General features: G+C 55.9%; 1 protein-coding gene across 1 annotated transcript in view; it reads left to right on the top strand.

The window, feature by feature from the left end:
* Positions 1–412: 412 nt before the first annotated feature.
* The window catches only part of KCNG2 (potassium voltage-gated channel modifier subfamily G member 2), a 47,312-nt gene continuing 22,157 nt past the window's right edge, over positions 413–25,567 (top strand). The window contains exon 1 of the mRNA XM_051840431.2: positions 413–469. The gene's annotated coding sequence lies outside the window, so the exon portion shown is untranslated. The remainder of the gene's footprint in view (positions 470–25,567) is intronic.

Genomic DNA, 25,567 nt, shown 5'->3' with positions numbered 1-25,567 from the left:
GCCCTGACCCAGGCCGGCGCCCCTGGGACGCGCCTGGTCCTCCGACTGCACACGCACAGCCCCGTCCACGCGGGCGTCCCCGGCCGCCTCCCGCGGCTTTGGTGAACCCCAAAGGCCCGCGGTCTGCTCCTTTGCCACACAGCCTGCGGGCGGCGGGCGTGGACGGGAGGCGGCGGTGGCTCTGCAATGGCCAGAGTGCGAGCGTGTGTGTGAGACTGACCACTTGTGCGCGCGCCGTGCCCAGGGTCCGCCAGGCCATCTGCCAAAGACCGGCGCTGGCTCCCGGCTCCCGCCGCCTGGGGCTCCTCGGGACCCGCCACTGGGCGCGAGGGGGCGCCGCGCCGCCGCGGGCCTGGACGCACCGGGCCGGGCCGGGGGCGGTGCGCGGGGCGGCGCCGGACTCGGGGCTGCGGCTCCAGAGACGCCGCGCTCCGTCCTGAGGAGGCCGCCGCGGGGCCCCGACTCCGAGGTAAAGTTGGGCGCACCGCGAGGCCGAGGGTCTCCACCGGGGGTCCCAAGGCAGGACCAAGGCCGGGGGAAGTGTCCGCCCGGCGCCCCGGCAGGAGCCGGGCGGGGGGATCGGGGGTCTGCACAGGAGGGACCAGGACGTAGCCGGGCAGGGGCGCACACGCCTGTCCGGGGTCGGCGAGCTCTCATGGAGGTCCTGTCCCCCGTCCGTCCGCGGGGACCCGGGTGAGCAGGAGGCGGCGAGCGGCGTCCCCAGCCCGCAGAGGACCAGGGCTGCCCGGGGCTCCCCAGCGCCTGTCCCGGCTCGGAGGGTGGGCGCGCGCCAGGAGGGGCGGGTTGTGGGCGAGTCCCGGGCGCGCGGGGGCCCTCCCCTGTGCCCTGATGCGCTGCGGGGCGGGGTGCGGTGACCGCCCGCCGCCTACCTGCGCTCACGGGCGCGCGCACGGCCGCCTTCCCGCCGGCCTCGGGGCGGACCTGGATTTGGGGAGGGGGCCGGGCTTCGGCGTGGACCCGAGTGTTCGCTGCGCCCTCGTCCGCCCGGCCCTAGGTCGGGGCGGGGACGCTGGTCCCGGGGTGCAAGGAGGACCGGAAGCTGGGGAGGTCCCGGCGCTGGCGGACGGCGCGGGGTCCGCAGGGGAAGTGGGGTTCCCTCTGCGCCCCTAACGGTGTCCCAGGCCGTCAAGTCCCAAAGGAGCCCGGGGCGTCCTTGAGCGCGCGCGCCTTTGGGCTCCCGCGGTTTTGGGGTGACCCGCAGGCCCGCCCCCATGGTCCGGTCTTCGGAGCCCGGCGCAGAACTCGTTCTGTCCACCTAGCCCTTGTATCTAGGAAGCCGCCCCCGCCGCCGCCCGCCTGGAGTGCGTGTGCCCGGCCGGGGGGTCAAGAATGGATTTTGACCCAGCCGGGAACTCGCGGGGACCCGCAGTGAGCCCCGCGGCCGTCCGGGGCTCCCCCGACCCCTCTCCCCAAGTCGCCCGGGTGCGCACCGGCTTCGACGACCAGGGGCTCCCTCCCGCGGGGAGGACACAGCTCGGCGCCTCCCAAGGGCAGGGCGGGCGCGTGTTGCACTCCCCGCAGGACCTTTGTTGAATTTAAGAAACAAATCGGGTGTTTCTGCGAGCTTGGGAAGGAAGGGAGCAAAGCGAGGTTCTGCCTGGATGAGGGTGAGGGCGGCAGCTGTCGCTCTGCGGGGCCGGCAGAGCCCTGCGGTCGGTGCCCCGTCGGGGTCGGAGCCGAGCCTCCCACCCGCGGCGGGCCGGGGGCGGCCTTGTGGTGGGCAGCACGCGCACCGTCAGCTGGCGCGCTCGGATCTACCGCCCAGGCAAAACCAGGGCGCTGATGCGGGGCGGGGCGGGGGCGTCAGGAGCCGAGGCGGTGCGAGGTTCTCCCGCACGGTGGTCCTGGGCCGGCCTTCCCAAAGCGGCTCCCCGCAGGCGCCGGCAGGGCAGCGCGCGCAGGGCCGTTTGGAGGGGAGCGGGAGGCTCTGTGGCTTGTGCAGCTTGCGCGGATGTGCGGGGGTGGGAGACGGGGAGCAGATGGGGCGCCGTGGGTGGGTGCTGGGGGCAGGGCAGCCCTTACAGTGAGGGCGGGGTGGGGAGGCTGCGGGGGTCTGCATACCTGTGGGGTAACACAGACTCAGGCCTAAGGCTCTGTCCAGGGAGGTCCTTCAGCCATGAGGCCAGGCCAGGGCTGCAGGGAGGAGGGTGCTGGCTTAGCTGTGCTCCACAGAGACGTCCGTCCCTCACCTCTGACCTCATGGTAAGAGTCCCAACCCACCCTGACGAGAGCGGGGCCTGCCCCCACAGCTGGTGATCTGCACCCTGGAGCTTCTGAGGCCTTGGGGATCCTTTCTGAAGTCAAGGAAACATGACCTTGTCTATTGGAAGATTTTAGAGGTCCACCTTCTTGGAGGCAAGCTGGCCCCTGGCTCCTTTGCCGGGGGCCGGCGCCCCAGCTGGCATCGCGCCCGTGGGTGGGCAGTGCACACCTGGTTGTCAGAGCCCTGTTGCTGAGACCCCAGGACAGACACGCGGACACTGGCCACAGCCCCTGCAGCTGGGGGCATGCATGGTACCTGGGTGCAGGCGCTGCGTCTCCAAACTCGGGTCATAAAAACGAGGGCTCAGGGTGCTGGCATTTGGCCCAGCAGTGAAGACACCGTGCCCCACACCGTAGTTCCTCGGTTCAATTCCCATCTCCAGCTCCCGAGTCCGGCTTCCTGCTAATGTGACCCTAGGAAGGGCCGCTGGCTCAGGTCGTTGGATTCCTGCCACCCTCGTGGGAGGCCTAGGTCAGGTCCCTGCCTCCCGCTTCAGCCTGGCCCAGGCCAGTCTTGGTCTTTGAGGGCATTTGGGGAGTGAACCTGGAGATGAGGCTGTCTTTCTGTCGCTCAGGTAAATAAATACCTTTTTAAAAGTGAAATCAGTAATAGATTCACTAAAAAAAAAAGCCCACTCAATATTCTAATTTGTGGGTTTAGAAAAGGCTAATCGAAATGCAGAAATAGTGCCGATCTTTACCGCGTTGCCGTGCTCCGTTCAGGAAGCCGGGACGTGCGGCAGAACTTCCAGCCGCTCTGTGCACCTGTGAGGCTCCCGGGCCCGGCTCTGCGGCTTCCGGAGCAGTGGGGAGCTCCACCCCCCATCACTGTGGCCTCTCTCGCTCGCTCTCTCTCTCTCTCTTTTTTTTTTTTTTTTTTTTTTGACAGGCAGAATTAGACAGTGAGAGAGAGAGAGAGAGACAGAGAGAAAGGTCTTTCTTCCGTTGGTTCACCCCCCCCCCCCAAATGGCTGCTACGGCCGGCGCGCTGCGCTGATCTGAAGCCAGGAGCCAGGTGCTTCCTCCTGGTCTCCCATGGGGTGCAGGGCCCGAGGACCTGGGCCATCCTCCACTGCACTCCCTGGCCACAGCAGAGAGCTGGCCTGGAAGAGGGGCAACCGGGACAGAATCTGGTGCCCCGACTGGGACTAGAACCTGGTGTGCCGGCGCCGCAGGCGGAGGACTAGCCAAGTGAGCCGCGGCGCCGGCCACTGTGGCATCTCTTAAGCTAGCTCCTCCCTGGCCCCCCAGGACAGCCCACCCACACTTCCCAGCCAGGCCCTGCTCAGCACGGGAGTGGGGGACCTCAGGCTGCAGGCAGAGCCCTGGTGGCACGTCCTCCTGGGGACTTCTAAGCTCTCAGGTACTCAGAGTGGAGCTTGAACATGGGTTACACTTGGGTGGTGTTGGGCACAGGAAACCAAAGGCCTCGTCCCTCGCAGCGATGTGACCGTGGTGGCAGTGTGGCGGCAGGTACCTGTCCTCAGAGGATCCGTGCTGGTGGGCAAGGCCATGGCCAGACCCCTGCTCCAGGCACAGGGGCTGCAGGGGCTCCAGTCCACCTGGGGGTTATCAAGTGGTCCCTTGCCCTTGCCACCCTCACCACGGGCCCGTTAGCTGTGGCTCCCTTGGGCCGAGGTAGGGCCTGGGAGTGTGGCCGTGGACACCCGCCCTGGTGATCCTCCTGGTCGGGAAGCTCTGGGCGGCTGACACGGTGGCGGCTGGCGTCTCAGTGGTGAGCGTCACAGCTGGGCGTCACCGGTGTTCTGCCTCCACGCATGGAGGCCCAGCTCCCTGTCTCAGAACTCTGCTCGGAAGTGTTGAGAAGCACTCGGCTGGGGCACCAGGTGGACGTGGCTCACGTGGAGGGACCTGGGGAGGGGACACAGGCAGGGGCAGCGAGCGAAGCCACTGTGGCTGGAGCACTGGGCCCTGTGCTGGGCAGGCGCCCGGCTGCTCCCCCAGCCCCAGGACTCCTCTCACCCTCCTTTCCCAGCTCAAGGGTGCGGCCCCGGGACAGCCCCGTCCTCACCCTCCCGGGCAGCCCCCCTGCTGGAGCAGGTCCCTAAGGGGGGGTCTTTGCGGGCAGGTCAGTGGGAGGAAGATCCTTACCAAGCTGGGCCGCCCGCTGTGAGCCGCCCTCCGGCGGGGATGGCGCCGGCCGGCCGCCTCGGGTTTCAGGGCGTCAGTCACGCTGGAGAGGAGAACGTGACAGCTCCTGGCGGAACAAATCTTCCCAATTTAGTTTTCTTTTGTTTCCTGTTGGGAGAACGACCTTGTGGTGAGGGAGATGGGAAACGTGTGCCAGTGGCTCCTTTGTCGCTTGCCAGACTGGAAACGGATCCCCCGCGGGGGGCGGGCGGGAGCAGCTGCAGGCGGGCAGGCGGCGGGCACGCAGCACCTGGACTCCGAGAGCCGCGCTTCTCAGAGGCCTGAGGGCCGGCAGCCTCCTGTGGCTTCAGCGAGGCCGCAGGGGCGGCGCCCCCCGTGGGTCTGTGTGGGGAGCCCCGGCCGGCAGGAGGCCGGGTCCCTGCTGCCTGGGACCCCAGCCTTTGCGTCCTTTCTCAGGGTGGGGGTCTCCCCTTCCGCCGGGTGCCTGCCATGCTCCTGTGGGCGGGGTCCCCGTGCTGCTACCCTCTCCGCAGTGCCCCCCCCCCGGCCCTGCTCCTCTGTCCCCCCCGCCCGGTGTCCCGGGCAGCTTCACTCTGTGTCTGCTCGCCCTCCATGAGAACAGGCCTCCCTGAGGGTTCATCCTCGCCACGCCAGAGGGTGCTGCCCAGGGCCCCTCCAACGAGGCTGCGGCCATGCAGGGACCACCACGTGGGCCCTTCCAGGACTCAGCGGGCACACGGTTGGTCTGTGAAGTGAGGGACCTGTAGCTCCAACAGCCCCAGAGCCGGTCACCTGCCCAGCCTGCAGGTCGGCCACACGGGGCTGGTGTCTTCCCTGGATCCGAGTGTCGTCTCCCGTCACAGCAGGGCCAGTGAGGAGCCAGCGTGGACATGGGAGCGTCCGTCGTGTGTCCGGGAACCGCAAGCAGAGTCCCCAGCGCCCCTCGCTGCTTGCTGTCACAGGAGACTCGGAAATGCAAAGCGGAGAGAAGTGGGGCTTGAGGCTGCCTTGCTCCAGGCCCCCACCGGCCAGAGGTGCCGGCTGCTGGCGCCCGGTGCTGCTCTGCCTGCACACGGCCGAGGGCTGCTGGCGCCCGGTGCTGCTCTGCCTGCACACGGCCGAGGGCTGCTGGCGCCCGGTGCTGCTCTGCCTGCACACGGCCGAGGGCTGCTGGCGCCCGGTGCTGCTCTGCCTGCACACGGCCGAGGGCTGCTGGCGCCCGGTGCTGCTCTACCTGCACACGGCCATCGGTACCTGGGGTCTTCTTTCACCTTGCACTGAGTGACACGGGGCTTTGTCGGCGGCGGTGTGAGCCGTGCCTCTGCGTGCTGTTCCCAGCCCGGTTCTGGATGCTTCCATCACAGGCATCTCCGCTGAGACATGGGAGGGAAGCCGAGGCTGCGGTGCGGGAGCTGGTCTGACCGTCCACACAGATGCGCCTGCACTGCGGGCCTCAGAGGGCAGTCGGGGGCCTTGGCTGCGAGGGTGGCGCCCCTGGGCGGTGTGAGGAGTAGGCGTGGTCTGGTGCTACCTGTGGACACGGACGCCTGCCTCTTGCCGGCTCTCTCAAGTCCACAGGCCACACATGTGCCCGAGTCCCCCAGAGGGAGCCTGAGACTTCCAGCCACCGTCTGTGTTGACCACGGTGACTCCCTGGTGGGCCGCAGTTGGCAGGTGCACCATCCAGCTGCTGTCTGCCGTCCTGGTGGCCACGGGGGCCTTTTGTGCTGCAGCACCGAGGCCTCCCACATGCATGGCCACGTCACGTGACCACACCTGTTCTTAGCCACCGCACAACACTTACACGGCTGTAGGTTCCACAGTAACTTAAATTCAGACATCTCTGGACAGTCTGTATGGCCTGGACTCTGGGAAAAGTCATCTGTTAGAGTTAAATACCTCTCCCCACCAGAGCCACCTGCGGGGGAGGGGGAAGCACTGTGGGCTCCACAGGCACACACGGGGGGCACAGCTGGCTGCTCTGTGCCTGGCTGTGGCAAAGCAGGCCGGCCAGCCCTGCCCGGGGAGTTTGTCCTCGTGCCCCTGGGGGTGGTGGCGTCAGGGGAGCCCAGAGCTGCTGTGCCCACGGAGCTCCACGGAGGGTGCTGTGTGGGCCTGGGCGGGGCTGTTGTGTCTCGGCATACCGTGTGTTAGGTGGTGGACGGCCTCACGCCGGCGTGGGCCCTGAGTGGTGAGGTTTGCCCCGGGAGTCTTGGGCGCCCCCGTGAGCACCGTGAGGCCCCAAGGAGAGGTGGTGCAGAGCCGGGGGCTGTTAGGAAATGCCAGGAGGCAGCTCGGACGCGAGGGCCCTGTCGTCCTGCCGTGCGTGGACCTGCTCACGAGCAGGACTTCCCTCCCCGCCTTTCCCTGGGAGCTGAGATCTGGGGGGTCTCAGGTTCCAGCCAGCACACAGCTTCCTCGTCACCTTCCCTGTCAGATGCTAGAACTCGGGCACTGCACCTGCACCCCTGAGCTGGGAAGAAGCCGGGGAGCAGGAAGCCAGCCTGGGCAGTCGGTCTCTGGGGGCTCAGGGCCCGCGCCGTGCACCCCTCGGCCACGCTGGAGAGGTGGGTGGGGCTCTCTGCCCCCTGGGTGTTTTCCTCCCACACGAGAGCTACCCTGCCCATCACTCACGCTCCTCCAGGAAGACGCTTGTGTCTCTGGAGAGACACTGAGGCACCTAAGCAGCGAGCGGGATCTCGGCGTCGGCGCTGGCACCGCCTGCAGCACCAGCGTCCACCTGGAGTGCTGGCTCCTGCTGCTCAGGGGAGACCGGCATGCAGCTCCTGGCTCTGGCCTGGCCCAGCCCGGGCTGCTGTGGCCACCTGGGGAGTGAACCAGCGGATGGAAGACCTCTCTCTCTCGCTCGCTCTCATTCTTGCTTGCTCTGCCTCCCTGCATCTCTTCTCCCTCTGCCAGTCTGTATTCCTCTGCGGGACCAGGGGACCAGCACCTGTCCCAGAGCCCAGTTTGCTCTCTGAGAAGCGAGAAGCCCTGCACACACCTGTGTGCCCAGCCCTGTACACACCTGTGTGCCCAGCCCTGCAGCCCTGCCCACCCCACTCGCAGGAGTGGTGCTCACGCCCACTGGAGACATTGCCTACCCAGGAGAAAGCCAGCCACAAACTGCCGCCTCCCCTTCCTCCGTCTCCCTGTGTCCCTGTGGCCTAGACCCTCCCACCGGCTCAGGGCTCCAGCGTCCTGGGGCTGAGGGTCACTGGGCTGTGGCCAGTGCTGCCCTTGCTGTGTGTGGTCCCACAGGTCTGGTCTCTGTCCACCAGAGTTCACAGTCCCTGGGCCTGAGTCTGGTGCAGGTGAGGCAGCCCCTCTGGGGAGGGGGCCCTGGGTGGTGCTGCTGTGGGCAGAGTCTTTTGTCCTCTGCATTGCTGATGTTGTAAAAAACAGAGGAACTTGGAAATAGCCAAGAGAAAAGCGAGGCGGGGAGAGGGACAGAGAGAGACGCTTCGGAAAGCAGCCTTGGCAGTGAGAGGCTGGGCCGAGGACCCGGGTGGTGAAGGCTGTCCTGCTGGGCCCTCTGAACAGCAGCAGCCGTGTGCTGTGGACACTGGCAAGGGACACCGGGGACCCTGGTCCTGGCAAGGGACACCGGGCACTCTGGTCCTGGCATGGGACATCAGGCACCCTGGTCCCAGCATAGGACACCAGGCACTCTGGTCTCGACGTGGGACACCGGGCACCCTGGCCCCACAGAACAGCTGCCCAGAGGCTGCTGGGCTATGGCTGCCAGGCTGGGGTCCAGCTGTGAGGCCGGGGTCTGGCTGTGAGGCTGCTGGGGTCTGGCTGCCAGGCTGGCTATGGTTGTGAGGTTGGGTCCGGCTGTGAGGTCAGGGTCCGGCTGTGAGGCTGCTGGGGTCAGGCTGTGAGGTCAGGGTCCAGCTGTGAGGCTGGGGTATAGCTATGAAGCTGGGATCCGGCTGTGAGGCTGGGTTCTGGCTGTGAGGCTGAGTTCTGGCTGTGAGGTTGGGGTCCGGCTGTGAGGTTGGGTTCTGGCTATGAGGTTGGGGTCCAGCTGTGAGGTTGAGGTCTGGCTGTGAGGCTGAGGTCTGACTGTGAGGCTGGGTTCTGGCTGTGAGACTGTTGGGATCTGGCTGTGAGGTTGGGTCCGGCTGTGAGGCTGGGGTCCGGCTGTGAGGTTGGGGTCCAGCTGTGAGGTTGGGGTCCAGCTGTGAGGTTGGGGTCTGGCTGTGAGGCTGAGGTCCGACTGTGAGGCTGGGTTCTGGCTGTGAGACTGTTGGGATCTGGCTGTGAGGTTGGGGTCTGGCTGTGAGGCTGGGGTACAGCTGTGAGGCTGGGTTCTGGCTGTGAGGTTGGGATCCGGCTGTGAGGTTGGGTCCGGCTGTGAGGTTGGGGTCCGGCTGTGAGGCTGGGTTCTGGCTGTGAGACTGTTGGGATCTGGCTGTGAGGCTGGGTTCTGGCTGTGAGGTTGGGGTCCAGCTGTGAGGTTGGGGTCCGGCTGTGAGGCTGAGGTCCGACTGTGAGGCTGGGGTCTGGCTGTGAGACTGTTGGGATCTGGCTGTGAGACTGTTGGGATCTGGCTGTGAGGTTGGGTCCGGCTGTGAGGCTGGGGTCCGGCTGTGAGGTTGGGGTCTGGCTGTGAGGCTGGGTTCTGGCTGTGAGACTGTTGGGATCTGGCTGTGAGGCTGGGTTCTGGCTGTGAGGTTGGGGTCCAGCTGTGAGGTTGGGGTCCGGCTGTGAGGTTGGGGTCCGGCTGTGAGGCTGAGGTTCGACTGTGAGGCTGGGGTCTGGCTGTGAGACTGTTGGGATCTGGCTGTGAGACTGTTGGGATCTGGCTGTGAGGTTGGGTCCGGCTGTGAGGCTGGGGTCCGGCTGTGAGGTTGGGGTCTGGCTGTGAGGCTGGGGTCTGGCTGTGAGGCTGAGGTCTGACTGTGAGGCTGGGGTCTGGTGGTGAGGCCAGCGTATGGCTGTGAGGCTGGGGTACAGCCTGGTAGCCGTACTCTGCAGCCTCACAGCCGTAGCCCAGCCTGGCGGCCGGACCCCAGAGCATCTCCATGGGGAAAGACCAGGCTCTACCACAGATGTGCTGGGCCAGGTGGATCCACTCTCACGCGTGCAGCAGACAGGAAGCAGTCACTCAGCCCAGGAGCCAGGAGGACCAGGCCCAGCGTGGACGTGGGCCACACCTGGAACTAGACCCCCAGCGGCTGTCCTCACTGTCGCCAGCAGTCACACTGTTTTCTGAAACAATGAAAGACTAGGAAATCACAGGAAATAGAAGACATTTGTAAAATGAAACTTAGACCTGAATATATAACAATTAAAAATCTAGGTGATGTTAATTGTAGAGGGATGACAGAAGGCAAAAATCCAACATACTCAACATATCCCCGAAAACTAGAATTAAGCCCTCAGTTTGCTAAAGAAATCCACAACAAGCCTAAGCTAGCATCAGCGTGAGTGCTGGCAGATGTGAGGATTAAGGCAAAGGGTCTATTGTCGCTCCCCCTCTTCGTGGAGGAATGACACAGGACCCTGAGCTGTTCTTTCGTCTGCTCGGCCCTCCCCGGGTTTGCTGCTGGTTCTTCCCGGGTTGGCTACCGTCCCTTCCACCTCCGTGGAAGAGCGGTTCCCCCTGCCACTTTCCCCACTTCCGCGGGGGAGCGGCACACCGCCGGCCAGCTCTCTCGGGGGCTGCTCAGGTGTTCCTTCAGATGTTCCTGGTGCATGTTGTCTCTCTCCTCCTTTATAGTCCTCTTCCACCAATCCCAACTCTGCTACCCACACGCCAAGTATGCTGCTCTCCTCCAATCAGGAGCAGGTCCTGCTGTTTATTGGTTGAACTGGAGGCAGCTGTGTAGAAGCTGTTTCCTCCTCTCCCAGCGCCATATTGTGGGAGAGCAGATGCATAGAATAAGTCTTAATTCCAGTAACTTAGTCTAGTCCGAGTTGCTCCCAGTTGCTCCCCACAGTCTATTCTGGATTTTTTTTTAGAGATTTATTTATTTATTTATTTGACAGAATTACAGAAAGAGATGAGGTGTCCATCTTTTAAAAGATTTTATTTATTTTGGAGGCAGAGTTACAGACAAAGAGAGGGAGAAACAGAGAGAGAGGTCTTCCATTGGCTGGTTCACTCCCCAAATGGCCACAATGGCCAGAGCTGGGCCAGGCTGAAGCCAGGAGCCAGGAACCTCTTCCTGGTCTCCCATGTGGGTGTAGGGGCCCAAGGACTTGGGCCATCTTCTATTGCTTTCCCAGGCCACAGCAGAGAGCTGGATTGGAAGAGGAGCAGCGGGGACATGAGCTGGCGCCTGTATGGGATGCCAGCACTGCAGGTGGCGGCCTTACCCACTGTACCATGGTGCCGGCCCCGAGGTATCCATTCTTATCACTGCTGTTGAACACATAACTGGAAATTAAATAGGACAAGAAAAGGAAATGAAGAGACGTAACAATCGCTGTGTGGCACACGATGTGAGTGTGCAGAATTCCCAGTGCCCAAAAGTCCTCCTGCTGTAGTCACTGAGGGCATCAAGTTGTCCCCATAAACCCTCCTGTGTCCGTAGGAAAACCTGCAGAAAACACAGGGCCATTTGCAGCCCTTCCAAAGGTTAAATACGTACAAGCGACTCACCGCAGGCCAAACACCACGAACTGAAATGTCGATGACAGATGTACCCTTGAAAGACAGACTGCGTTCATGTACCAGGAGACTACATAGTTCTCTGAGTAATAGATTTAAGCAAATTCAATCAAAATCCCAACAAGGACTTTTGTGAATTACATGGAAACCATCTTGAAACCGAGACTGCAGTGGGAGGAGCAGCCCCAGAAACACGGCCGTGTGCTGGCGGCGGCCGGAGAGATGTGTAAGCAAGGGAGCGGGACGCCGTATGGACCCGCTGAGTCTGGCAGAGCTGCCAGGCGAGTTCAGTGGAGGAACCTGAGCTGCTTTTCTGCAGATGCGGCTGGAGCAACAGACGGGAAAAAATGTGTCCCTAAACCTGGACTTTGACGGAAGCAACTGACAGCTGGCCACATGCTGACGGGAGGGCTAAAGCCGTAAGACTTCCGGGAAGAGAAGAGAATCATTCATCTGGGGTCAGACTGGACACCAGCAGCACGGTCGCTCGGGGCAGGTGTGTGCAGGGCTGGAGCAGGAGGGGAGCTGACTGGAGAGGTGAGCAGGCTGCCGGGTGCCAGGTCAGGTCAGGCAGGAGCTGGCATGGCGGGGCTCAGGTCCGTGGCAGAGGTGAACAGATTGGTGGTTCCCGGGGTCAGGTGGGAGGGTGGCAGGCAGGAGCCAGTGTGGCGGGGGCTCAGGTCCCTGCAGTGTCCCCAGAAGGGCCCCGGGGAAGCTCTAGGACACCACCATCAGGCCCTGGGGGGGAGGGGCTCAGGGCCTCTCGTTCCTGACAACTGCATGTGGGCCACAAGCATCTCTAAGAAGCGCATCGGGCGGAAGGCGTGCGTGAGGCTGTCGCAGCTCTGGACCAACCGCCTCCCTGACTGATCTCTGCGTGGGCCACTGGCTTCCTGAATTCCTCAGTGAAAATTCACATACGAGCAATAGGGTGACGTGGTCTGGGTGAGGGTCCCCGTGTGTGACTGTGGTCTGGGTGAGGGTCCCCATGTGTAACTGTGGTCTGGGTGAGGGTCCCCCTGTGACTGTGGTCTGGGTGAGGGTCCCCATGTGTGACTGTGGTCTGGGTGAGGGTCGCCCTGTGACTGTGGTCTGGGTGAGGGTCCCCATGTGTGACTGTAGCCTGGGTGCAGGGTCCCCATGTGTGACTGTTGTCTGTGTGCAGGGTCCCCAGGTGTGACTGTTGTCTGGGTGCTGGTGTGAACAGGGCAGCCCCTGGTTCCCCCCAGCTGTTGGCAGGGTGGCCGCAGGTGTGTCCCAGGAGCTGTGAGGTTTTGCTGGCTCAGGGTGAGCTCCCCAGTGCCCTGCTGATGTGTTCTCGTGCTTTGTTTCCCTGCTCCCTGAGGGTGGTTCTGTCTCGGAAAACTGCGCCCCCTCTCCTGTGCGGTGGCGTCAGTGGAAAACTGCGCCCCCCTCTCCTGTGCGGTGGCGTCAGTGCCCACGCGTGTTTCACTGCTCAGCCGCTAGGCTGCCAGGCCAGGGTCTCGCTGCTGCTCAGCGCCTGGTCGGGACAGAGGCGAGGTCCCGAGTGCTCGGGCTGCCGTCTGGTTTCCGGGGGTCTTTCGTGTTCTCTTGTGAAATCCGTGCCTGTTTCCTGTGAACCTTGTTCCCGCGTGGCGTGTGCTGCTGGTAGGAGACTGTGGCTTGCCGGGGCCTCGCCCTCGGGCCTCCTGGGTCCCAGGCACTCGCTCTCACCTCACAGTGCCCAGCGTGGAATACGGGGGTGTCCTCCCTGCTCCTGACGTGGGTGGTGGGGCCGGCTATGCTCCTGACGGATGGGAGAGTGGCTTGACGTGTAGATGAGGTGGACCCACTCCCTGGGTCCCTCAGAGGCACTCTGCACCGTGAAGATGACTCATCTGTCACTAGTGTGATGGACATCTGTCATCTGTCACTGGTGTGATGACATCTGTCATCTGTCACTGTGATGTGTGATGACATCTGCCATCTGTCACTGTGTGTGATGACATCTGCCGTCTGTCACTGTGGTGGACATCTGTCATCTGTCACTGGTGTGATGACATCTGTCATCTGTCACTGTGATGTGTGATGACATCTGCCGTCTGTCACTGTGGTGTGGTGGACATCTGTCATCTGTCACTGGTGTGATGACATCTGTCATCTGTCACTGTGTGTGATGACATCTGCCGTCTGTCACTGTGTGTGATGACATCTGCCGTCTGTCACTGTGGTGTGGTGGACATCTGTCATCTGTCACTGGTGTGATGACATCTGTCATCTGTCACTGTGTGTGATGACATCTGCCGTCTGTCACTGTGTGTGATGACATCTGCCGTCTGTCACTGTGGTGTGGTGGACATCTGTCATCTGTCACTGGTGTGATGACATCTGTCATCTGTCACTGTGTGTGATGACATCTGCCGTCTGTCACTGTGGTGTGGTGGACATCTGTCGTCTGTCACTGGTGTGATGACATCTGCCGTCTGTCACTGGTGTGATGGACATCTGCCGTCTGTCACTGGTGTGATGACATCTGCCGTCTGTCACTGGTGTGTGATGGACATCTGTCGTCTGTCACTGGTGTGATGACACCTGCCGTCTGTCACTGGTATGATGGACATCTGCCGTCTGTCACTGTGTGTGATGGATATCTGTCGTCTGTCACTGGTGTGATGACATCTGCCGCTGTCACTGTGTGTGATGACACCTGCCATCTGTCACTGGTGTGATGACATCTGCCGTCTGTCACTGGTGTGTGATGGACATCTGTCATCTGTCACTGGTGTGATGTCATCTTTCATCTGTCACTGGTGTGATGACATCTGCCGTCTGTCACTGTGGTGTGATGTCATCTGTCATCTGTCACTGGTGTGATGACATCTGTCATCTGTCACTGGTGTGATGACATCTGCCATCTGTCTGTCACTGTGTGTGATGGACATCGTGAGGCCCACTCTGCCGTCTGGAGTTAACCCCACGTTTCTAAGAGGCGGTGGGTTCTGTTTGATAAACTCTGCCTGGAGAGCCTGCACTGACATCTGTGAGTGACACTGGGCGTTGTTTTCTTGTGCTTAATCTGACCCGGATGTTGGTGAATCTCCTTCATGAGAGAAGTTGGGCAGCTTTCTTTCCACCAGAGCTCTGACGTGGTTTGTGCCGCCTCAGCCGCTCCCCGAGGCGCGGGAGGCTTTCCCGGGAGCCCGGCGGGGGCCTGGGCGGGGCCTGGGCAGGACCTGGTCTCTTGTCCCGTCTGCAGTGGCTCAACTTGGGGGTTGTGATTCTCCGCGAGATTACCCACTGCGGCAAGGCTGCCTGCATCTGCGCAGTGGACTGCAAGTGTGTCTGCAATATTTAAAATCCCCTCTGTTTAAAAAGTTAAATCTCTTGGTATTATAATGTGTTTAATAAAAGGAAAAAGAAATTTGGGTGATTCGAAAGTGCCATCACCCCAGAATTGTAAGCATTGCTATTTTCAAAGCCACAGAGTCCACGAGGGAGCAGCTGACTGGACACCCACGGGTGCCTTTGCGTCCTCCAGTGCTGGTGGCCGGAGAACTCCAACCGGGCCGTAGCCAAGATGCCACTGGGGCGCTGTGTCCCTCCCAAGTGCCTGGGGTCCAGGCCTGCCCCCTCTGCTTCCCTGCTAGTGCACCTGGGAGACAGCAGTGAGGTCCCTGCACCCACATGGGAGACCTGGATCAAGCCTGGCCCAGTCCTGGCTGTTGTGGCCATTTGGGGAGTGACCAGCAGATGGAATCAATCAATCAATCTCTGTCTCTGTCTCTGTCTCTGTCTGTCTCTCTCTCTTTTGCCCTCACCCTCGCTCTTTCAAGTAAAATGAAAGTAAATGGAGCATTTTTTAGAAAGCTTTCATTTAATGCATATAAATTTCATAAGTACAGCTTTTGGATTATAGCGGTTCTTCCCTCCATAACCACCCTCCCACCTGCAAACCATCCAACCTCCTACTCCCATTCTTCATTAAGATTCATTTTTAAAGTATCTTCATATGCAGAAAATCAACTCTGTCCTAAGTAAAGACTTCAACAGTTTGCACCCACACAGACACACAAAGTATAAAGTACCGTGTGAAAACTAATTTTATCGTTAATTCTCATAATACAACACATTAAGGACAGAAGTTCTACATGGGGAGAAGGTGCACAGTGACTCCTGCTGTTAATTTAACAATTGGCACTCTTATTTATGATGTCAAGGATCACCAGAGGCTCTTGTCACGAGCTGCCAAGGCTGTGGAAGCCTCTTGAGTTCACAAACTCCGATCTTATTTAGACAAGGCCATAATCCAAGTGGAAGTTCTCTCCTCCCTTTAGAGAAAGTTGCCTCCTGCTTTGATGGCCCGTTCTTTCCACTGGGATCTCACTCACAGATCTTTCATTTAGGTCATTTTTTACCACAGTGTCTTGGCTTTCCATGCCTGAAATGCTCTCATTGGCTTTTTAGCCAGATCCAACTGCCTTAAGGGCTGATTCTGAGGCCAGAGTGCTGTTTAGGACATCTGCCATTCTATGAGTCTGCTGTGTATCCTGCTTCCCATGTTGGATGGTTCTCTCCTTTTTACTTCTATCAATTATTATTAGCAGACACTGGTCTTATTTGTGTGCTCTCTTTGACACTTATTCATACCTTTCTGATCAGTTATGAACTTAAACTGACCACTTTAACTAGTAAGATGGCATAGGTACCTGCCAACTTAATGGGATTTGGAGTCCCATGGCAAGTTTTTAGCTTTCCCGTTAGGGGTAAGTCCAAGTGAGCATGGGCCAAACTTTACATCTTCTCCCTCTCTTATTCCCACTCTTATTTTTTACAGGGATCAACTTTCAGTTGGATTTAAACACCTAAGATTAATTCTGTGTTAAGTAAAGAGTTCAACCAATGGTATTAAGTAGAACAAGAAAATACTGAAAAGAATAAAATAGTAAGCTGTTCCTCAACAGTCAAGACAAGGGCTGATCAAGTCATTGTTTCTCATAGTGTCCATTTCATTTCTACAGGTTTCCTTTTAGGTGCTCAGTTAGTTGTCACCGATCAGGGAGAACATATGATATTTGTCCCTTTGGGACTGGCTTATTTCACTCAGCATGATGTATTCCAGATTCTTCCATTTTGTTGCAAATGACCAGATTTCTTTCTTCTTTTTTTTTACTGCTGTATAGTATTCTATAGAGTACATATCCCATAATTTCTTTATCCAGTCTTCTGCTGATGGGCATTTAAGTTGATTCCAGGTCTTAGCTATTGTGAATTGAGCTGCAATAAACAAGGGGGTACAGGTCATTCTTTTAATTACTGATTTAAATTCCTTTGGGTGAATTCCAAGGAGTAGGATGGCTGGGTCGAACGGTAGGGTTATCTTCAGGTTTCTGAGGAATCTCCAGACTGACTTCCATAGTGGCTTCACCAGTTTGCATTCCCACCAACAGTGGGTTAGTGTCCCTTTTTCCCCACATCCTCTCCAGCATCTATTGTTGGTAGATTTCTGAATGTGAGCCATTCTAACCGGGGTGAGGTGAACCTCATTGTGGTTTTGATTTGCGTTTCCCTGATTGCTAGTGATCCTGAACATTTTCCATGTGTCTGCTGGCCATTTGGATTCCTCTGTTGAAAAATGTCTGTCTAGGTCCTTTCCCATCTCTTACGTGGGTTGTGTGTTTTGTTGTCGTGGAGCTCCTTGATCTCTTTGTAGACTCTGGTCGTTAACCCTTTATCAATTGCAGAGTTTGCAAATAATTTCTCCCATTCTGTCTGTTGCTTCTTCCCTTTCCTGACTTTCTTTTGCTGTACAGAAACGGCTCGATCTGATGTGATCCTGGTTGTTAATTTTGGATTTGGCTGCCTGTGCCTCTGTAGTCTTTTCCAAGGAGTCTTTGCCTGTGCTGATATCTTGCAGGGTTTCTCTGATGTTCTCCAATAATTTGATGGTGTCGGGTCATAGATTTAGATCTCTAATCCATGTGGAGTGTATTTGTGTGTGTGGTGTAAGGTAGGGGTCTTGCTTCATGCTTATGCACGTGGAAATCCCGTTTTCCCAGCACCATTTGTTGAAGAGACTGTCCTTGCTCCAGGAATTGGCTTTAGTTCCTTGATCAAATATAAACTGGTTTTAGATGTTTGGATTGATTTCTGATGTTTCCATTCTGTTCCATTGGTCTATCTGTCTGTTTTTGTACCAGTACCTGGCTGTTTTGATTATAGCTGCCCTGTAATATGTTTGAAATTTGGTGTTGTGATGCCTCTGGCTTTTTGTTTACAAGATAGTGTTAGCTATTTGAGGTCTCCTGTGCCTCCATATGAATTTCTGCATCATTTTTTCTAGATCTGAGAAGAATGTCTGTCGCTCCCCCTCTTCGCGGAGGAATGACACAGGACCCTGTGTTGTTCTTTTATCTGCTCGGCCCTCCCCGGGTTTGCTGCTGGTTCTTCCCGGGTTGGCTACCGTCCCTTCCACCTCCGTGGAAGGGCGGTTCCCCCTGCCACTTTCCCCACTTCCGCGGGGGAGCGGCACACCGCCGGCCGGCTCTCTCGGGGGCTGCACAGGTGTTCCTTCAGATGTTCCTGGTGCATGCCGTCTCTCTCCTCCTTTATAGTCCTCTTCCACCAATCCCAACTCTGCTACCCACACGCCGAGTACGCTGCTCTCCTCCAATCAGGAGCAGGATCAGCTCCTGCAGGTCATCACTCAAGTTGGTGAGAGGCAGCTGCGTAGAAGTTGTTACTCCCTTCTCAGCGCCATATTGTGGGAGAGCAGATGCATAGAATAAGTCTTAATTCCAGTAACAGTCTAGTCCGAGTTGCTCCCCACAAATGTCTTTGGTATTTTAATTGGTATTGCACTGAATCTGTAAATTGCTTTTGGAAGAATGGACATTTTGATGATATTCTTCCAATCCATGACCATGGAAAATTTTTCCATTTTTGGTATCTTTTCTTCTATGTCTTTCTTTAATGATTCATAATTCTCATCATAGCAATCTTTGACTTGCTTGGTTAAGTTTATTCCAAGGTTTTTGATTTTTTTTTTGTAGCTATTATGAATGGTATTGATCTTAGAAGTTCTTTCTCAGCTGTGGCATTGTGTATACAAAAGTGGTTGATTTTTGTGTACTGATTTTTTTGAAGATTTATTTATTCATCTGAAAGAGTTACACAGAGAGAGAGAGGGAGGGAGAGGGAGAGGGAGAGAGAGAGAGAAAGAAAGTCTTCCATCCACTGGTTCACTCTCCAATTGGCCACAATGGCCAGAGCTGTGCCAATTGGAAGCCAGGAACCAGGAGCTTCCTCTGGGTCTCCCACGCAGGTGCAGGGGCCCAAGGATTTTGGCCATCTTCTACTGATTTCCTAGGCCACAGCAGAGAGCTGGATCAGAAGTGGAGCAGCTAGGACTCAAACTGGCGCCCACAGGGGAAGCTGGCACTGCAGGTGGCAGCTTTACCCCCTATACCACAGAGCCAGCCCCTGTGTATTGATTTTATATCCTGCTACTTTACCAGACTCTTCTATGAGTTCCAGTAGTCTCTTAGTGGAGTTCTTCGGATCCCCTAAATAAAGAATCATGTCGTCTGCAAATAGGGATAGTTTGATTTCTTCCCTCCAAATTAGTATCCCTTTGATTTCTTTTTCTTGCCTAATGGCTCTGACTAAAACTTCCAGAACTATATTGAATAGCAGTGGTGAGAGTGGGCATCCCTGTCTGGTACCAGATCTCAGTGGAAATGCTTCCAACTTTTCCCCATTCAATAGGATGCTGGCCGCGGGTTTTTCATAAATTGCTTTGATTGTATTGAGGAATGTTCCTTCTATACCCAATTTGCTTAGAGTTTTCATCATGGAAGGGTGTTGTATTTTATCAAATGCTTTCTCTGCATCTATTGAGGTAATCATATGGTTTTTCTTCTGCAGTTTGTTAATGTGGTGTATCACATTGATTGTCTTGCGAACACTGAACCATCCCTGCATACCAGGGATGAATCCCACTTGGTCTGGGTGGATGATCTTTCTGATGTGTTGTTGCATTCTATTGGCCAGAATTTTGTTGAGGATTTTTGCATCTATGTTCATCAGGGATATTGGTCTGTAATTCTCTTTCAATGCTGCATCTTTTTCCGGCTTAGGAATTAAGGTGATGCTGGCTTTATAGAAAGAATTTGGGAGGATTCCCTCTCTTTTAATTGTTCTGAATAGTTTGAGAAGAATTGGAGTTAGTTCTTTAAATATCTGGTAGAATTCAGCAGTGAATCCACCTGGTCCTGGGCTTCTCTTTGTTGGGAGGGTCTTTATTACTGATTCAATTTCTGTCTCAGTTATGGGTCTGTTTAGGTTTTCTATGTCTTCATGGCTCAATTTAGGTAGGTTGCATGTGTCCAGGAGTCCACCCATTTCTGCTAGGTTTCCTAGTTTGTTGTCATACAGCTCTTTGTAGTAATTTCTGATGATTCTTTTTATTTCTGTGGTATCTGTTGTTATATTTCCTTTTTCATCTCTAATTTTATTGATTTGGGTCTTCTCCTTTTTTTGGTTAGTTGGGCCAATGGGGTGTCAAGTTTGTTTATTTTTTCAAAAAACCAGTTCTTCATTTTGTTGATCTTTTGTATTTTTTGGATTCAATTTTGTTGATTTCTTCTCTGATTTTAATTAATTGTTTTCTCTTATTAGTTTTGGGTTTAGTTAGCTGTTGTTTTTCTAGATCCTTAAGATGCATTGATAGCTCATTTATTTGGTGCCTTTCCAATTTCTTGATGTGGGCACGTATTGCTATAAACTTTCCTCTTAACACTGCTTTTGTTGTATCCCATAAGATTCTATGTTGTGTTGTCATCTTGATTTGTTTCCAGAAATCTTTATTTCTCTCTTGGTTTCTTCTATGACCCACTGTTCATGCAGGAGTGTGTTGTTCAGTCTCCGTGTGTTTGCACACGCTCTAGGGATTCCTGGGTTGCTGATTTCCAGCTTCATTCCACTGTGGTCTAAGAAGATGCATGGTTTGATTTTAATTCTTTTGAATTTGCTGAGACTTGCTTTATGGCCTAGTGTGTGGTCAATCCTAGAGAAAGTTCCATGCACTGCTGAGAAGAATGTGTATTCTATAACTGTAGAAGGGAAAGCTCTGTAGATATCTGTTAGGTCCATTTGGTCTATAGTGTCGACTGAATCTGCTGTTTCCTTGCTGATTTTCTGTCTGGTTGATCTGTCCATTGCTGAAAGTGGAGTACTGAAGTCTCCCAATACTATTGTATTGGCGTCTAAGTCTCCCTTTAAGTCCCTTAACATATGTTTTAAATAGCCAAGTGTCCTGTAATTAGGTGCATATGTGTTTATAATAGTTATAAACTATTGAATTGATCCCTTAATCATTATATTGTACCCTTCTTTGTCTCTTTTAACAGTTTTTGTGTTAAAGTTTATTTTGTCTGCTATTAAGATGGCTACGTCAGCTCTCGGTTTCTGTTGGCATGGAATATCTTTTTCCAGCCTTTCACTTTAGCCTGTGTCTTTGTTGGTAACATGTGTTTCTTGTAGGCAGCAAATAGATGGGTGTCGCTCCCCCTCTTCGTGGAGGAACGACACAGGACCCTGCGCTGTTCTTTCGTCTGCTCGGCCCTCCCCGGGTTTGCTGCTGGTTCTTCCCGGGTTGGCTACTATCCCTTCCACCTCCGTGGAAGGGCAGTTCCCCCTGGCCGCATTCCCCACTTCCGCAGGGGAGCGGCACACCGCCGGCCGGTTCTCTCGGGGGCTGCACGGGTTCCCTTAGATGTTCCCCATAGATGTTCCTGGTGCATGCCGTCTCTCTCCTCCTTTATAGTCCTCCTCCGCCAATCCCAACTCGGCTGCCCACACGCCGAGTACGCTGCTCTCCTCCAATCAGGAGCAAGTCCTACAGTTTATTAGTTGAACTGGAGGCAGCTGTGCGGAAGCTGTTTACTTCTCTCCCAACGCCATGTTGTGGGAGAGCAGATGCATAGAATAAGTCTTAATTTCAGTAACTTAGTCCAGTCCGGATTGCTCCCCACAGATGGGTTTGTTTTTTAATCCATTCAGCCAGTCTGTGCCTTTTAACTGGGGAGTTGAGGCCATTTGCATTCAAGGTGAATACTGATAAATAGTAACTCTGCCCTGCCATTTTCCCAAAAATATTCCTAATTTATACTTTGAAATTCCTGTGATCTTTTACTGAGCTATTTTCTTCCTTTACCTTCTTTCATATTGATGACCGTGTTTCTGTGTTCCTGCGTGCAACACATCCTTAAGCATTTTTTGCAGGGCTGGACGAGTGGTGACAAATTCTTTCAATTTCTGTTTGCTATGGAAAGACTTTACTTCACCTTCGTTCACAAATGAGAGCTTTGCAGGATATAATATTCTGGGATGACAGTTTTTCTCTCTTAGTACCTGGGCTATATCTCGCCATTCACTCCTAGCCTGCAGGGTTTCTGATGAGAAGTCAGCTGTGAGTCTAATTGGAGATCCTCTGAGAGTAATCTGACGTTTCTCTCTTGCACATTTTAGAATTTTCTCTTTGTTTCACTGTGGTGAGTTTGATTACAATGTGTCATGGCGAGGATCTCTTCTGGTCATGTCTATTGGGAGTTCTGTGTGCTTCCTGTACTTGGATGTCCCTTTCTTTATCCAAACCTGGGAAGTTTTCTGCTAGTATTTCACTAAAAATGCCTCCTAATCCTTTCTCTCTCTCCATGCCTTCAGGAACTCCTAGAACGTGTGTGTATATATATATATATATATATATATATAATCCTGTAGATTCCAAACAGTGTTTTTTGGATTTCTAATTTCCTCTTCTTGTCTTTGGTTTGACTGTATACTTTCCTGTGCTCTGTCTTCTAAGTCTGACATTCTCTCTTCTGCCTCACTGATTCTGTTTTTAAGGCTCTCTATTGCATTTTTTATTCTATTGAATTCTTCATTTCATTTTAATTCCTCTTTGAAGTCTCAGTTGAATGGGAGAACTTTCCTTTCATGTCCTGCATGGACTTCAGTAGCTGCGTTTGCTTTTGATTACTTCTATGTAATGTTATGCTCAATTTTTTGAGTTCCATTTCTTGTGTCTCTTCGTCTTCATGATCCAGTACTGAGGTGTCGAGTTCTTCTGGGTGTCAGGCTATCTTCCTTATTCTTGTTTCCTGGATTGGTGTTTGTTGTTTGGCATTTGTGGAGATACCGTTGGCTTGTTGTTGCTTTTTCCGCTGTGGTGACTTTCATTGTTCTATGACTGCGGATAAGTGGACTGTCTGCTTTCAGTGACTCTCTAGAGGCTGGTAGTGGGTGTGGCCAGAGAGCGCTGTTCCGTTCTCCAGGGTTAAGGGTGTGCCTAAACTGGCACACCCACATTCAGCGTGGTAAATCTTCTCTCTCTCTTTTTTTTTATTTTATTTTTTTTTTGACAGGCAGAGTGGACAGGGAGAGAGAGAGACAGAGAGAAAGGTCTTCCTTTGCCGTTGGTTCATCCTCCAATGGCCGCCGCGGCCAGTGCACTGTGGCCAGCGCACCGCGCTGATCCGATGGCAGGAGCCAGGAGCCAGGTGCTTTTCCTGGTCTCCCATGGGGTGCAGGGCCCAAGCACCTGGGCCATCCTCCACTGCACTCCCGGGCCACAGCAGAGAGCTGGCCTGGAAGAGGGGCAACCAGGACAGAATTCAGCGCCCCGACCGGGACTAGAACCCGGTGTGCCGGCGCTGCTAGGCGGAGGATTAGCCTAGTGAGCCACGGCGCCAGCCTCTCTCTCTTTTTTTTAATCGGAAGGGAGGTTTACTCTGCTCAGCTGAGTTCTCAGTGGAGACCAGTGCCTGAGCGCTAGCCCCAGTGGGTATGATATTCGTCCATTCTGTGCCAGGGGCCGCAGTCCTCAGTGTAAGTTCAGATTCCCCAGCACTGTCCCTCACCAGGTAACCAGGAACCCCTGGGCTTGTGGCGTCTCCCCCTGAGACTGCCCAACGTCCCAGCCACCGTGAGTCCTCCCACACAGCCCCAGTTTTTTTTCGCAGTCCCGGTTCAGAAGCTTCACACAGTCACAAGCTCCCTGCCCCTGTTATGTCCCCCAGAGTCAGGAGTCTCTGCCCTGCTGATTGCTGGGCGCAGACACGAGCTGGCACAGCTGTTGTGTACATCACAATGTCACCCGCTCTATCGGCTTGTCACAGCTTACCTTTGTAGAGTTATCGAAGACAGAGAATCGGGTACATCCCATCCTTTTTTTTATTTCTCCTCTAGTTTGGCTGGTACACTTTCCCCTACCAGGCTCCAAGCCTGGCTCCCTTTCGGCTCTTCCTGCTGCTTTTCCACCCCTGGCTTGGGCTGCTGCGGTCTGGTCTCACCTCACTTTCCAGCGCTGGTGCGTAGGCTCTCGGCTGTTGGAGTCCCAATGAAGCGCCTATTAGCTAAGCAAACGATTGCCAACATGAGAGGCAGCCTCCGGTCTGAGAGTTATGGGAGCCCCTGAGACCCGGGAGGGAGGAGGGGGCGAAGGCAGGTCCAGCGTCTGTCTCAGGGATGTCAGTCTCCCCCTGTGAAAAACCAGGGTGTGAATTCCTCCCTGAGTTTAGAGCACATGCACACACATTGCACACGCTGACACATGCTCACACACAGTGCACACATTCCACACACAGGCACTCACAATATACACACTGACACATGCTCACACACGGTGCACACATTCCACACACAGGCACTCACTATACACACGCTGACACATGCTCACATGCAGTGCACACATTCCACACACAGGCACTCACACACGTCATTCACATGCACACACACTGCACACGCTGACACATGCTCACACACAGTGCACACATTCCACACGCAGGCACTCACAATACACACGCTGACACATGCTCACATGCAGTGCACACATTCCACACACAGACACTCAAGTCATTCACATGCATACACACTGCACATGCTGACACATGCTCACATACAGTGCACACATTCCACACAGGCACTCACAATATACACACTGACACATGCTCACACACGGTGCACACATTCCACACGCAGGCACTCACAATACACACGCTGACACATGCTCACACACGGTGCACACATTCCACACACAGGCACTCACTATACACACGCTGACACATGCTCACACACGGTGCACACATTCCACACACAGGCACTCATGTGCACACACAATACACATGCTGACATGAATGCTCACATAGTACACATGATCCACACATATGCACTCATTCACTCTACACACACCTCACTCACATGCACACATGTACATGCATGCACACGTGTGAGGGGGTGGCTTGCATGTGCTAGTGTGTACGCTCATGCTCCACATATGCACATTCTGGCACACACACACACACAGGGCGCTGCCTCCCGTGGCCCCTCGGAGACGTGGGCTCTTGCTGTGGCTCCAGGTGCTGCTGGCCGTGTGTGACCTTGGCTGTGGCCCAGCGAGGTGGGGCTGCAGCAGAACGAGGCACAGAGCAGCCTGGCCCCAGCCTCTCACAGGTTTGCCTCACGTGAGAGCTGCTTCCGTCTGCCACAGTGGCTCAGGGACTCAAGCCGGAGTCCTGGGAGACACGGCAGGGTACCTTTCCATGCCAGAGACGCGGAAGGTCCCTTATTCCACATGCTACAGGCTCCGGGCTCCCCCACAGCAGACGAGGGCCAGAGACCCCATCAGCGCGGCCGCCCGTCTCTCGCACCCCGTCCTGTTCTGGATCTCGTGGAACCCTCCCTGTGCCTCTTCTCCCGGCTTCCTGCTGCCCCCTGCTGACTCTGCAGGGCCTTCTGGGAGATGCTGCTCGGAGCGAGAGCATCTGTCAATGATGATTTGTTTCTCATTCAGATTCTGGGATTTCTTTATATTATTTTTTCTCATGTTATTTATTTATTTGAGGGGCAGACAGCACCCATCTGCTGGTTCAGTCCCCAAAATACCTGCACCAGCCAGGGCTGGGCCAGCTGGAGCCGGGAGCCTGGAACTCAGTGTGGGTGTCTGACGTGGGTGGCAGGGACCCAGCCGGTTGAGCCGTCACCACTGCCTCCCAGGGTCTGCGTCAGCAGGAAGCTGGAGCAGGGGACGTGGGCGTCTCGCTCGGTCGGCCCTCGCCTGCTGCTGTTTTGTGTCTGTTACGTACTCTGTAACCTGTTGTCCAGAGCTCCCAGGAGCCTGCCGGTACTTACTTCTCTGTGGTTCAGTTTCCATTTGTAAATTCACTTTCCTGTTACCAGAGACGTCAGGAACGCAGGTGCTCGTGCCCCACGAGAACAGAATCTCAGCCGTGAGCCAGCGCCGAGCAGCAAGCCGCTGCGAGGTCTGATGGAGCTGTTCCCGGACAGGGCTGCTCCGCAGGGGTCCGGGATTCTCCGGGCACGGAGCACCCTGCTTCCCGCAGCCTCCTGCCCCCTCCTCTCCTGGGGCGGTGCCGGGCGAGGGCTGCGGGCATGAGGCTCCGCCTAGGGCTGTATCTGGCACCAGGAGGGAGGAGGCTGGAAGCCCCAGGGTTATGGACTGGCGGGACTTGGGACTTGGGATGTATGGATCTGGTGGATTTCAAAGCTGCCGCTGAGGCTGCTGCTTCCTGC

This window comes from Oryctolagus cuniculus, chromosome 10, assembly GCF_964237555.1.
Source record: "Oryctolagus cuniculus chromosome 10, mOryCun1.1, whole genome shotgun sequence".
NCBI lineage: Eukaryota > Metazoa > Chordata > Mammalia > Lagomorpha > Leporidae > Oryctolagus > Oryctolagus cuniculus.
The sequence above is the reverse complement of the archived record's forward strand: the minus strand, read 5'-3'. Positions and strand labels throughout refer to the sequence as shown.